Consider the following 13,545-nt stretch of genomic DNA (forward strand, 5'->3'; position numbering starts at 1 on the left):
ATATTTTTCAATAGATGCTCTGAATGTAAAAAGGCTAAATGTTCCAATCAAAAGACACAGGGTATCAGATAGGATAAAAAAGCAAAACCCATCTATATGCTGTCTACAAGAGACTCATTTTAGACCCAAAGATACCTCCATATTGAAAGTGAGGGCGTGCAGAACAATTTATCATGCTAATGGACATCAAAAGAAAGCTGGGGTAGCAATACTCATATCAGAGAAAACTACATATTAAACCAAAGACTGTAATAAGAGATGAAGAGGGAGATTATTATCACACTTAAAGGGTCTATCCAACAAGATCTAAAAATTGTAAATATTTATGCTCCTACCTTGGGAACAGCCAATTATATAAATGAATTAATAACCAAATTAAAGAAACACATTGATTGATCTTCTGCTTAAGATGATCTGTCCCTTGCTGTGAGTAGGGTGTTAAAGTCTCCCACTACTATTTTATTTTAGCAATGAGTTTAAGTTTGTTATTAAGTAATTTATATATTTGGCTATTCCAAAGTTAGGGGTGTAAATATTAACAGTTTTTAGAACTTCTTGTTCGACAGACCCCTTTATGATGATACAGTACCCTTCTTCATCACTTATTACAGTCTTTGGTTTATTTATTTATTCATTTATTTATTTTTTATTAGGATTACCCATTTTTTTATTTTAATGTTTTTTATTATATTATGATAGTCACCATACAGTACATCCCTGGTTTCTGATGTAAAGTTCGATGATTCATCAGTTGCATAAAACACCCAGTGCACCATGTAATACGTGCCCTCCTTACTACCAATCACCAGTCATTCCCATTCCCCTCACCCCTCCCCTCTGAAGCCCTCATTTGTTTCTCAGAGTCCATAGTCTCTCATGTTTCATTCCCCCTTCTGATTACCCCTCTTTTCTTTATCCCTTTCTTCCCCTACCGATCATCCTAGTTCTTATGTTCCATAGATAAGAGAAATCATATGATAGTTGTCTTTCTCTGCTTGACTTATTTCACTTAGCATTATCTCCTCCAGTGCCGTCCATGTTGCAGCAAATGTTGAGAACTCATTCCTTCTGATAGCTGAGTAATATCCCATTGTATATATGGACCACAACTTCTTAATCCAGTCATCTGTTGAAGGGCATCTCGGTTCCTTCCACGATTTGGCTATTGTGGACAGAGCTGTTATGAACATTGGGGTGCATATGGCCTTTCTCTTCACTACATCTGTATCTGTGGGGTAAATACCCTGTAGTGCAATGGCTGGGTCATAGGGTAGCTCAATTTTTAACTTTTTAAGGGAACTCCACACTGTTTTCAAGAGTGGCTCTACCAACTTACATTCCCACCAATGTAGGAGGGATCCCTTTCTCCACATGTGCATCAATTGAGAGGATCATATGGTTCCTGATTCTTTTCTTGTTGATATGATGTATCACGGTGATCGATTTGCGAATGTTGGACCACGCTTGCATCCCAGGGATGAATCCCACTTGGTCATGATGGATAATCCTTTTAATGTACTGTTGGATTCTATTAGCCAGGATTTGTTGTGGATTTTGTCATCCATATTCATTAGAGAAATGAATCTATAATTCTCCTTTTTGATGGGGTCTTTGCCTGGTTTGGGGATCAAGGTAATATTGGCCTTAAAGAATGAGTTTGGTAGCTTTCCTTCTGTTTCTATTTTTTGAAATATCTTTAGGAGAATAGGTATTATTTCCTCTTTGAATGTTTGGTAGAATTCCCCAGGAAAACCGTCCAGGCCTGGAGTTTTGTTTTTTGGAAGGTTATTTGTCACGAACTCAATCTCTTCATAATTAATTGGCCTGTTTAAAAAATCAAATTCTTCCTGATTCAGTCTTGGTAGTTTATAGGTTTCCAGGAAGGCCTCCATCTCTTCCAGATAACTTAATTTACTGGCATAAAGCTGTTGATAAATGTTTCTAATAATCCTTCCAATTTCATTGGTGTTGGTTGTGACCTCTCCTTTTTCATTCATAATTTTATTAAAATTAAATTATGGGTCCTTTCTCTATTCTGTTAGATAAGTCTTGCCAGTGGTCTGACAATTTTATTGATTCTCTCAAAGAACCAGCTTCTAGTTCTGTTGATCTGCTCTACTGTACTCCTGGTTTCTAATTCATTGATTTCTGCTCTAATCTTGGTCAACTGCTTCCTCATGCATGGATTAGGCCTGTCCCTCTGTTGCTGTTCCAGCTTCTTGAGGTGAGAATATAAAAACTGCATTTTAGATTTTTTCTATTCTTTTGAGTGAGGCTTGGATGGCTATGTATTTCCCCCTTAGGACTGCCTTTGCAGTATCCCATAGGTTTTGGACCATTGTGTTTTCATTCTCGTTGGTCTCCATAAATTGTTTAAACTGATTTTTGATTTCCTGGTTTATCAAATCATTCCTGAGCAGGATGGTTCTTAGTCTCCAAGTGTTTGAATTTCTTCCAAATTTTTCCTTGTGGTTGAGTTCCAATTTCAGAGTGTTGTGCTCTGACAATATGCAGGGAATAATTTCAGTTTTTTGGTATTGGTTGAGACCTGTTTTGTGACCCAGAACATGGTCTATTCTTGAGAATGTTCCATGTGCATTAGAATAGAATGAGTATTCTTTGGTTCTGGGGTGTAGTGTTCTATATATATCTATGAGGTCCAACTCCTCTAGTATCTCATTCAAAACTCCTGTTTCTTTGTTGATTTTCTGCTTAGGTGATCTGTCTACTGCTGATAGTGGAGCGTTGAGGTCTCCTACTATTAGTGTATTTTTATCTATATGTCTCTTTATTCTAGTTAAGAGTTGGCTTGTTTATCTTGCTGCTCACCTGTTGGGGGCATATATATTTATAATTGTCATATCCACTTGTTGGATACATCCTTTAAGAATAATATAGTGGCCTTCTGTGTCTCTAACTATAGTCTTTAGTTTAAAATCCAATCTGTCTGATATGAGAATTGCTACGCCAGCTTTCTTTTGAGGTCCATTGGCGTGAAAGATGGTATTTCATCCCTTTACTTTCAGTATGGATTTATCTTTAGGTTCCAAATGGGTCGCTTGTAGACAGCAAATGGATGGGTCATGTCTTTTTATCCATTCTGCAACCCTGTGTCATTTATGGGATCATTTAGGCCATTTACATTGAGAGTGATTATTGAGAGATATGATTTTACTGATGCCATGTTGCCAGTAAAGTCTTTGTTTCTATAGATTGTGACATTCTGTTCTGTATCACTCTTGGGGCCTTTTTACCTTTATAGTACCCCCCTTAATATCTCCTGTAGGGCTGGTATCGTGGTTATGAAATTGGTCAATGACTGGTGATTCTGGAAGGTGTTTATTTCTCCATCAATTCTGAATGACAGCCTTGCTGGATAAAGGATCCTTGGCTGCATGTTTTTCTCTGAAAGAGCTTTAAAAATGCCCCCCAACCCTTTCTCTCATTCCAGGTCTGTGTAGACACGTCTGACATAATTCTGATACCTTTGCCTTGGTACGTGAGAGATTTCTTGGCCCTGGCCGCTTTCAATACTGTTTCCTTGGATCTAATATTTGCGAAATGCACTATGACGTGGCGTGGCGTAAGTTTGTCATGGTTGAGCTTGGGAGGGGTCCTCTCTGCCTCTTGGACACAAATGTTTGTTTCCCTTGCTAGATTAGGGAAGTTTTCAGCCACAATTTGTTCAAATATCTCTTCTAGACCTCTGTATTTCTCTACCCCCTTGGGGATGCCAATGATTCTGACATTGGAACGTTTCATTGAGTCAGTAATCTCCCGTAACCTACATTCCTGAGCGTGGATTTTTTTGAGTCCAGATTCTGTTTTAGCTTTCTCTTCTACTAACCCATCCTCCAATTCGCTATGTTCTTCTGCCTCATTCACCCTGGCCGTCAGAGCCTCTAGTTTTGACTGCATTTGGCTCATAGAATTTTTCATTTCTGCCAGATTTGTTCTCATTTCCGCCCTTAGAGATTCTATATTCTTATTAACATTTTCGTTAATACTTTTTTCAAGTCTACACATCATCTTGACCATTGTTACTCTGAATTCCATTTCTGATAATTTGGTTATATCCATATAATTAGTTCTGTGGCAGAGGCTACAGACTCATTGTCTTTACTTTGCTGAGGGGGCTTCCCCTTTTCATCATTCTGATAAGGAAAGGTTGCAGGGTTGCCCAGAGCCCAAATTATTTACCGGGACCCTGGCCATGTGCCCTTGTATTATAGGGATGTTAGGGATGATTTTTCAGCCTGCCTTCTAGGTAAGGGGCCTGCCGCACAGATACTCAGGCAACCCTGTTTGGGTAGAGTCTTCTTGTCCCCTGCGAGGGGGGATGGGGATGGGCACACTGTGAGCTGGTATTTCCAGGCTTTTGTTCTCTGGCGGCTTTCCCTGGTGGATTGCTGTGCTTCTTCTGAGAGTCAGAGCAACAGTGGCCGAATCTCAGCCTCTGTCTCAGAACAGAGGGATCTCGGACCTTTCTCCACTGATGTTGTGGGCACTTTAACTCTGTTTCTGTTGGTGCTGCTCAACCCTGCAGCATACCAGGATGTGCGCCCCACACTCGGTGTCCCAGCCCTCACTTCCAGGGCTGGCGTGTCTCTGTCCTTTATGTTTCTAACACTGCCAGCCGCCAGTCCTCCCTGCGCGCTCGAAACTCTGGCCCGCAGTCTGGTCGCGCACTTTCCCTGGCTCACGGTCTCAGTCTGCTATCTCATGGGTGCCGGTCCGAGAGACCGCCCGCTCCCATGTGCAGCTGGCTACCGCTTCCTGGCGCTTGACCATGGCGGCTCCCTCCCCCTTCCATTTATTTTCCGATATCTGTGTGCAGTTTCATGGCTGCCCGCTTTGTACCTCAATACTCAGTGCTGGAGATGTTCATTTGTAGAGATCCAGATGTATCTTCCTGCGTCTAAGGCTGATTCCGTGGATGTTCAGGCTGGTCTGGTACCTATCCAGCTCGACTCAGGGGACCGGCTGAAAAAGGGGTCCCCTACTCCTCTGCCATCTTAACTCCCCCTCTGGATTACCCATTTTTTAAATTATGTTATGTTACTCACCATACAGTACATCATTAGCTTTTGATGTAGTGTTCCATGATTCATTGTTTGCATATAACACTCAGTTCTCCATACAATATGTGCCCTCCTTAATACCCTTCACTGGGCTAGCCCATCCCCCCAGCACCCTCCCTTTTAAATCCCTCAGTTTGTTTCCTGGAGTCCATAGTCTCTCATGGTTCATCTCCCCCTCTGATTTTCTCCCCTTAGTTTTTCCCTTCCTTCTCCTAATAATCTCCCTGATATTCCTTATGTTCCACAAATAAGTGAAACTATATAATAATTGTCTATCACTGCTTGATTTATTTGAATTAGTATAATCTCCTCCAGTTCCATGCATGTTGATGCAAATGTTGTGTAATCATCCTTACTGATGGTTAATATTCCATTGTATATAAGGACCACGTCTTCTTTTTTTTAATAATATTTTTTATTATATTATGTTAGTCAACATGCAGTACATGCCAATTTTTTGATGCAATGTTCGGTGATTCATTACTTGCATATAATACCCAGTGCACCATGCAACACGTGCCCTCCTTAATACCCATCACCAGCCTTTCCCAATCTCCCACCCTTTCCCCTCTGAAGCCCTCGGTTTGTTTCCCAGAGTCCATTGTCTCTCATTGTTCATTCCCCATTCTGTTTCCTCCCCACGTTCTTTTTCCCTTTCTTTTTAAAAATATTTTTTTATTATGTTAGTCACCATACAGTACATCCCTGGTTTTTGATGTAAAGTTCGATGATTCATTAGTTGTGTATAACACCCAGTACACCATGCAATATGTGTCCTCCTTAATACCCATCACCAGCCTATCCCATTCCCCCACCCCCTTCCCCTCTGAGGCCCTCAGATTGTTTCTCAGTGTCCATAGTCTCTCATGCTTCACTCCCCCCTCTGATTACCCCCACTTTCTTTATCACTTTCTTCTCCTACCGATCTTCCTAGTTCTTATGCTCCATAGATGAGAGAGACCATATGATAATTGTCTTTCTCTGTTTGACTTATTTCACTTAGCATTATCTCCTCCAGTGCCGTCCATGTTGCAGCAAATGTTCAGAAATCATTCTTTTTGATAGCTGAATAATATTCCGTTGTATATATGGACCACCACTTCTTAATCCAGTCATCTGTTGAAGGGCATCTCGGCTCCTTCCATGATTTAGCTATTGTGGACAAAGCTGCTATGAACATTGGGGTGCATATGGTCCTTCTCTTCACTCTGTATCTTTGGGGTAAATACCCTGTAGTGCAATGGCTAGATCATAGGGTAGCTCCATTTTTAACTTTTTTTTAATGATTTTTTATTATATTATGTTAGTCACCATACAGTACATTCCCGGTTTCCAATGTAAAGCTCGATGATTCATTAGTTGCATATAATACCCAGTGCACCATGCAATACGTGCCCTCCGTACTACCCATCACCGGTCTATCCCATCACCCCACCCCCCCTCCCCTCTGAGGCCCTCAGTTTGTTTCTCAGAGTCCATAGTCTCTCATGTTTCATTCCCCCTTCTGATTACCCCCCCTTTCTTTATCCCTTTCTTCCCCTACCTATCATCCTAGTTCTTATGTTCCATAGATGAGAGAAATCATATGATAGTTGTCTTTCTCTGCTTGACTTATTTCACTTAGCATTATCTCCTCCAGTGCCGTCCATGTTGCAGCAAATGTTGAGAACTCGTTCTTTCTGATAGCTGAGTAATATTCCATTGTATATATGGACCACAACTTCTTAATCCAGTCATCTGTTGAAGGGCATCTCGGCTCCTTCCACGATTTAGCTATTGTGGAGAGAGCTGTTATGAACATTGGGGTGCATATGGCCCTTCTCTTCACTACGTCTGTATCTGTGGGGTAAATACCCTGTAGTGCAATGGCTGGATCATAAGGTAGCTCAATTTGTAACTTTTTAAGGGACCTCCACACTGTTTTCCAGAGTGGCTGTACCAACTTGCATTCCCATCAATAATGTAGGAGAGACCCCCTTTCTCCACATCTTCTCCAACAATTGTCGTTTCTTGCCTTGTCAATTTTTGCCATTCTAACTGGCATAAGGTGATATGTTAGTTTGGTTTTGATTTGAATTTCCCTGATGGCTAATGATTTTGACCACCTTTTCATGTGTCTGTTAGCCATTTGTATGTCTTCATTGGAAAAGTGTCTGTGTATATCTTCTGCCCATTTTATGATTTGTTTATTTGTTTCTCATGTATTGAGTTTGAGAGGTTCTTTGTATATCTTGGATACCAGTCTTTTCTCTGTAGTACCAGTTGCAAATATATTCTCCCATTATGTGGGCTTCCTCTTAGTTTTTTTGACTGTTTGCTTGGCTGTGCAGAAGCTTTTTATCTTGATGAAGTCCCATAAGTTCATTTTATCTTTTGTTTCTTTTGCCTTTGGAGATGTGTCATGCAAAAGGACATCTTCTTTATCCTTCCTTCTGTTGAAAGGCATCTCGGCTCCTTCCACAGTTTGGCTATTGTGGTTATTGCTGCTATGAACACTGAGGTGCATATGGCCCTTGTTTTCACTGTCTGTATCTTTGGGGAAAATACTCAGTAGTGCAATTGCTGCATCATATGGTAGCTCTATTTTTTACTTTTTGAGGAACTTCCACACTGTTTTCCAAAGTAGCTATACTAACTTGCATTCCCACCAACAGTGTAAGAGGGTTCCCCTTTCTCCACGTCCTTGCCAGCATTTGTTGTTTCTTGCCTTGTCAATTTTTGCCATTCTAACTGGTGTAAGGTGGTATCTCAATGTGGTTTTGTTTTAAAGTTCCTTGACGGCTAATGATGTTGAACATTTTCTCATGTGAATCAAATACCAATGCCATTTTTTAAAGTGCTAGAACGAACAATCCTAAAATTTGTGTGGAACCAGAAAAGACCCCAAATCGCACAGTCTTTGGTTTAAAATATAATTTGTTTGATATATGTATGGCTACTCCAGCTTTCTTTTGGATATCAATTAGCATGATAAATTGTTCTCCAACCCCTCACTTTCAATGTGGAGGTGTTTGGGGGTCTAAAATTAGTCTATTGTAATTTGCATTTTGTTGGGTCTGTTTTTTTTTTTTCCATTCTGACATCCCGTGCCTTTTGATTGGAACATTTAGTCCACTTACATTCTGAGTATTTTTAAAAGATATTAACTTAATACCTTTGTATTATTTCTAAAGTTACTGTTCCTGTAGATTGTCTCTGTTCCTTTTTAGTGTTTTTGCATTTGGTCTCTCTTTCCCATTCAGTGGGTTCCCTTTAGTATTTCTTGCAGAGCTAGTTTAGTATTCAGGAACTCCCTTAGTTTTTGCTTGTCTTGTAAACTCTATCTCTCCTTCTATTCTGAATGACCCTTTCTGGATAAGTGTTCTTGCCTGCCTATGTTTTCCATTTAGCACATTTTAAAAAAGATTTTATTTATTTGTTTGTTTATTTATTTGACAGAGCAAGACAGCGAGAGAGGGAACACAAGCAAGGAGAGTGTGAGAAGGAGAAGCAGGCTTCCCGCCAAGCAGGGAGCCTGATGCAGGGCTCGATCCCAGGACCCTGAGATCGACCTGAGCTGAAGGCAGATGCTTAATGGCTGAGCCACCCAGGCCCCGCCCCATTTAGCACATTGATTATTTCCTTCCACTCCTTTCTGGGCTGCCAGGTCTCTGGACATGTCTGCAGTTAACCTTATTGTCTACCTTTTAGTTTAAGAACGTTTTGTCCTAAGCTTCTTACAGAATTCTCTCGTTATCTTTGTATTTTGAAAGTTTCACTATGACATGTTATGGTGTTGACCTGTTTTTGTTTACTTTGACGAGAGTTCTCTGTGACTCTTGGACTTGGATACCTGTTTACTTCCCCAGATTAGGGAAGTTCTAGTCTGTCCTTTGTTCCAATAAACCTTATGCCCCTTTTTCCTGCTCTTCTCCTGGGACTCCTATGATATGGATAATATTTGCTTTATGGAATTGCTGATTTCCTTAAGTCTAACTTTGTGTTCTAATAGTTTTCTTTCCTTCTACTTTTTAACTTCATTATTTTACATGATTTTATCTTCTATATCACCTATTCTCACCTCTGCTTCTTCAGTCCTCATTGTACTTATACCCAGTGTGCTTTGCATCTCAGTTATAGCATTTTTTATTTCAGCCTGACTAGTTTTTAGGTCCTTTATCTCTGCTTCAAGGTTTTCTTTGGTGTCTTCTATTTTTTTAAGTCCAGCTAGTAGTTTTATGACTATTGTTCTAAATTCTTGTTAAGATATATTGTTTATATCTGTTTTGAGCAAGTCCCTGACTATGATTTCTTCTTGACCTTTCTTTTGGGGAGAGTTTCTTTGTCTTGTCATTTTGGCTATGTTTCTGTCTTTTGCATATTATGAAACCTTGTTATATCTCCTGCACTTGAGAGTACTGCTATATTTAAAAAGGGGTCATACACTGTTCAGGTCCTGGTACTTCAGGGTGTGTTTCATGTGTATTCTGTGTGCACTCTGCTGTTGCATTTTGGCTGCTCTTTCCCACTGGTCATCCTCATCAGAGTTTCTCCTTGTTTGCAGTAGGGAATTTTTGGATCTTTAACTGGGTATACTTTGATTTATTTGTTAAAATATATCTGGAGGGAAAAAAACAAAAGAAAGAAAGAAGAAAGAAAGAAAGAAAGAAAGAAAGAAAGAAAGAAAGAAAGTCTGTTTCAAAAGAGAGAGAGAGAGAAAAGGAAAAGGAATGACCAAAACCTAACAGACAATCAAGAAACTATAAGCCTGACTCGAAAGAAAAGGTAAGGGAAAAAAGAAAAGTACAAAAGAAGTCTGATCTAAAAAAAAATAAAGGTGGGGGGAAAGATAATGAAAAAACAACAAACAAAAAACTATAAGCCTTATTCCAAAGGGGGAAAATGAAGAAATAGACCAAGAAAAGTATAGCCTTTTCTTATTTCTACCAGAACTGAAAGTGACACTTTGAAACACTGTATGATCAGTAGATTTGGTGCATGAAGGGTGCTGACTCTGCTGGTCTTCTTGGGGAAAGGCCCACTGCAGTGGTTCAGAATGAGTCCTGCCCCAGTAAATATACACTTGCCAGGCACATGGGGGGGGGTGTAGGGTTTGGTGTAAGTGGCTCCCACCTTTACTGCAGGCTGTTATATTGCTCTCTGAGGTGTGACAGTGATGGTACAGAGGGGGAAATGATACACACCACTCTCTCATCCCCATCACACACCCCCTGCTGTTCAGGAAGCCCTGATAGGAAAATGATGGCCATCAGCATGCCAGGCACCACAGCTCTCCTGACCTTTATATTTAGCACATGGCTGGGATTCAAATTTCCAAATCTTAAAGGACCCTGCATGGCATTGATCCATTCCTCCTGGGGTAGAACCTCCCTGCCCTGCTGTGTCTAATGTCCTTTTCCAGGAAAAATAGTTCCACGTTTGTGTGGTGCATGGAATCTATGGTGTAGCACCCGGAAAAAAGCAGCAACCAGGTTATCCACCTCTGTGCATACCTCTTTCCCCTGCTGATGGAAGGCCATTTGTTGGTGCCTGCAGAGTCTTTTGTCCTTGGAGAGGCAATGTATCCTCTTCCAAATGTACTCCAGGAAGGGGAATGTTCTCTCCCAGTGCGACCGAGGAGATCCCCACACCACTTTGTGTGCTCTCCAGCCAGTGTTCTTCTCCCCAGGAGCATGTGCCACAGTTCCACTTCAGCAAAAGTCACACACTTCCAAAACCTCAGTTTGATCTCCACACATTTCAAATATCCCCTACACTCAGTTCCTCTTGCTCCCCAGGCTATGTTCTGGAGAGGTTTTCTTCTTGTGTAGACCCAATGTCACATTCTCTCAATGCCTCTTTTTCTCTCCCTTTTCTATCCCCGTGGAAAGGGGTCCCCCCCCTCTGAAGCGTGGCAGTTTTTCTCTCCTTCAATTCACTTCCATGCACCTTGCACCTGTCCTGATGTCTCCATCCATGGAGAACCTTCTTCCAATCCTCAGATCAATTTCCTCGGTGTTCCAAGTGATCTGCCTTCAATACAGCTGTGTTCAATGGATGAGGAAAGCCCAGGGTCCCCCTATGTCTTTGCTTTCTTAACTCCTCCTTTTGGATAGTCCCATTTATTATGATATTGGGCCCTTCTTCATCCCTCATTACAGTCTTTGCCTTAAAATCTAGTTTTCTGATATAAATATTGTTTTTAATAATATTTTTATTATATTATGTTAGTCACCATACAGTACACCCCTAGTTTTTGATGTAAAGTTCCATGATTCATTACTTGCTTATAACACCCAGTGCACCATGCAATACGTGCCCTCCTTAATACCCATCACCAGCCTATCCCATTTCCTCCCCACCACCCTGAAGCCCTCAATTTGTTTCCCAGAGTCACTCATGCTTTATTCCCCCTTCTGTTTACCCCCCCCTTTCTTCTTCCCTTTCTTCTACTGATCTTCCTACTTCTTAGGTTCCATAAATGAGTGAAACCATATGATAATTGTATTTCTCTGCTTGACTTATTTTGCTTAACATTATCTCTTCCAATCCCGTCCAGGTTGCAGCAAATGTTGAGAAATTGTTCTTTTTGATGGCTGAGTAATATTCCATTGTATATATGGACCACATCTTCTTAATCCAGTCATCTGTTAATTATGAAGAGATTGAAGCAGTGATTAAAAACCTTCCGAAAAACAAGACTCCAGGGCATGACAGATTCCCCAGGGAATTCTACCACACATTCAGAGAAGAAATAATACCTATTCTCCTGAAGCTGTTTCAAAAAATAGAAACAGAAGCAAAACTACTAAACTCATTCTATGAGGCCAGTATTACCTTGATCTCCAAACCAGCCAAAGGCCCATCAAAAAGGAGAATTACAGACCAATATCCCTGATGAATATGGACGCCAAAATTCTCAACAAGATCCTAGCTAATAGGATCCAACAGTACATTAAAAGGATTTTCCATCATGACCAAGTGGGATTCATCCCTGGGATGCAAGGGTGATTCAACATTCGCAAATCGATCAGTGTGATAGATCACATCAACAAGAAAAGAGTCAAAAACCTGATATAAATATTGTTACTCCAGCTTTCTTTTGATGTCCATTTGCATGATAAATATTTCTCCATCCCCTCACTTTCAATTTACAGGTGTCTTTACGTCTGAAATGAGTCTCCTGTAGGCAGCATATAGATGGGTCTTTTTGTTTGTTTCTTTGTTTTATCCAGTCTGACACTCTGTTTCTTTTTTTTTATAATGTTATGTTAGTCACCATACAGTACTTCACTATTTTTTGATATAGTGTCTTTTGATTGGAACGTCCATTTACTTTCAGAGTAGTTATTGATAGGTATGAATTGTGCCATTTTATTACTTATCTTGTCACTGTTTCTGGGGATTTTCTCTGTTCCTTTCTTGTCTTTGTCACTTTTTTTCTTTCCTTTCCACTGATAGAGTTCCCTTTAATATTTCCTGCAGCTCCAGTTTAGTGGTTATGAACTTGTTTAGTTTTTGTTGGTCAGGGGAACTCTTTATCTCTCCTTCCATTCTGAATGATAAACTTGCTAGATATAGTATTCCTAGCTGCAGATTTTGCCCATTCAGTACGTTGGATATATTATGCCACTCCTTTCTGGTTTGCTACATTTATATTGAGATATCTGAAGCTAGCCTATGGGTCTTCCCTTTTAAGTTAGGGACTTCTTTTGTCTTGCTGCTTTTAGGATTTTTTTTCTTTATTGCTATATTTCTCAAATTTAATTGCAATGTCTTGAAATTGCCTGTTTTTTTTTTTTTTAATTTTAATGGGAGTTCTCTGTGCCTCTGGATTTGGATGTCCATTTCCTTCCCTAGATTAGGAAAGTTTTCACCTCTCATTTCCTCAAATACATTTTTTGTCTTCTTTTCTCTCTTTTCTTCTTCTGGGACTCCTATAATATGAATGTTATTATGTTTCATGGAGTCACTGAATTCCCTACGTCTATTCCTGTGTTCCATAATTTTTCTTTCTTTTGTCCAGCTTCATTATTTTCCATTACTTTATCTTTTTTCTTTTTTTATAATATTTTTATTATATTATGTTAGTCACCATACAGCACATCCCTAGTTTTTGATGTAAAGTTCCATGATTCAGTACTTGCATATAACACCCAGTGCACCATGCAATTACTTTATCTTCTATATCACTTATTCATTCCTCTGCTTCTTCCACCCCACGTGCATTTCATCAAGTCTGTTTTGAATCTCCATTATTGTATTTCTCATTTTTGACCGATTGTTTTGTAACTCTATTATTTCTGTTTTAAGGATCTCCCCCAAAGTTTTCCATTCTTTTCTTAGGCCCAGCATGTATCCTTATCATTGCTGCTTTAAATCTCCATCAGGCATGTTCCTTCTATCTACTATGCTTAGATATCTGGCCATTACCTTATCTTGCACTTTCATTTGGGGTAAAGTCCTCCATCCTGGAATTTTGTTT

At 40.0% G+C, this 13,545-nt stretch overlaps 1 pseudogene; it reads left to right on the top strand.

Moving 5' to 3' along the window:
- The first annotated feature begins 3,561 nt into the window (after positions 1 to 3,561).
- LOC113247971 (kinesin-like protein KIF2A) overlaps positions 3,562 to 13,545 on the top strand; it is a 64,395-nt pseudogene continuing 54,411 nt past the window's right edge.

The sequence above is a fragment of the Ursus arctos genome, chromosome X (assembly GCF_023065955.2).
Source record: "Ursus arctos isolate Adak ecotype North America chromosome X, UrsArc2.0, whole genome shotgun sequence".
Taxonomy (NCBI): Eukaryota; Metazoa; Chordata; class Mammalia; order Carnivora; family Ursidae; genus Ursus; species Ursus arctos.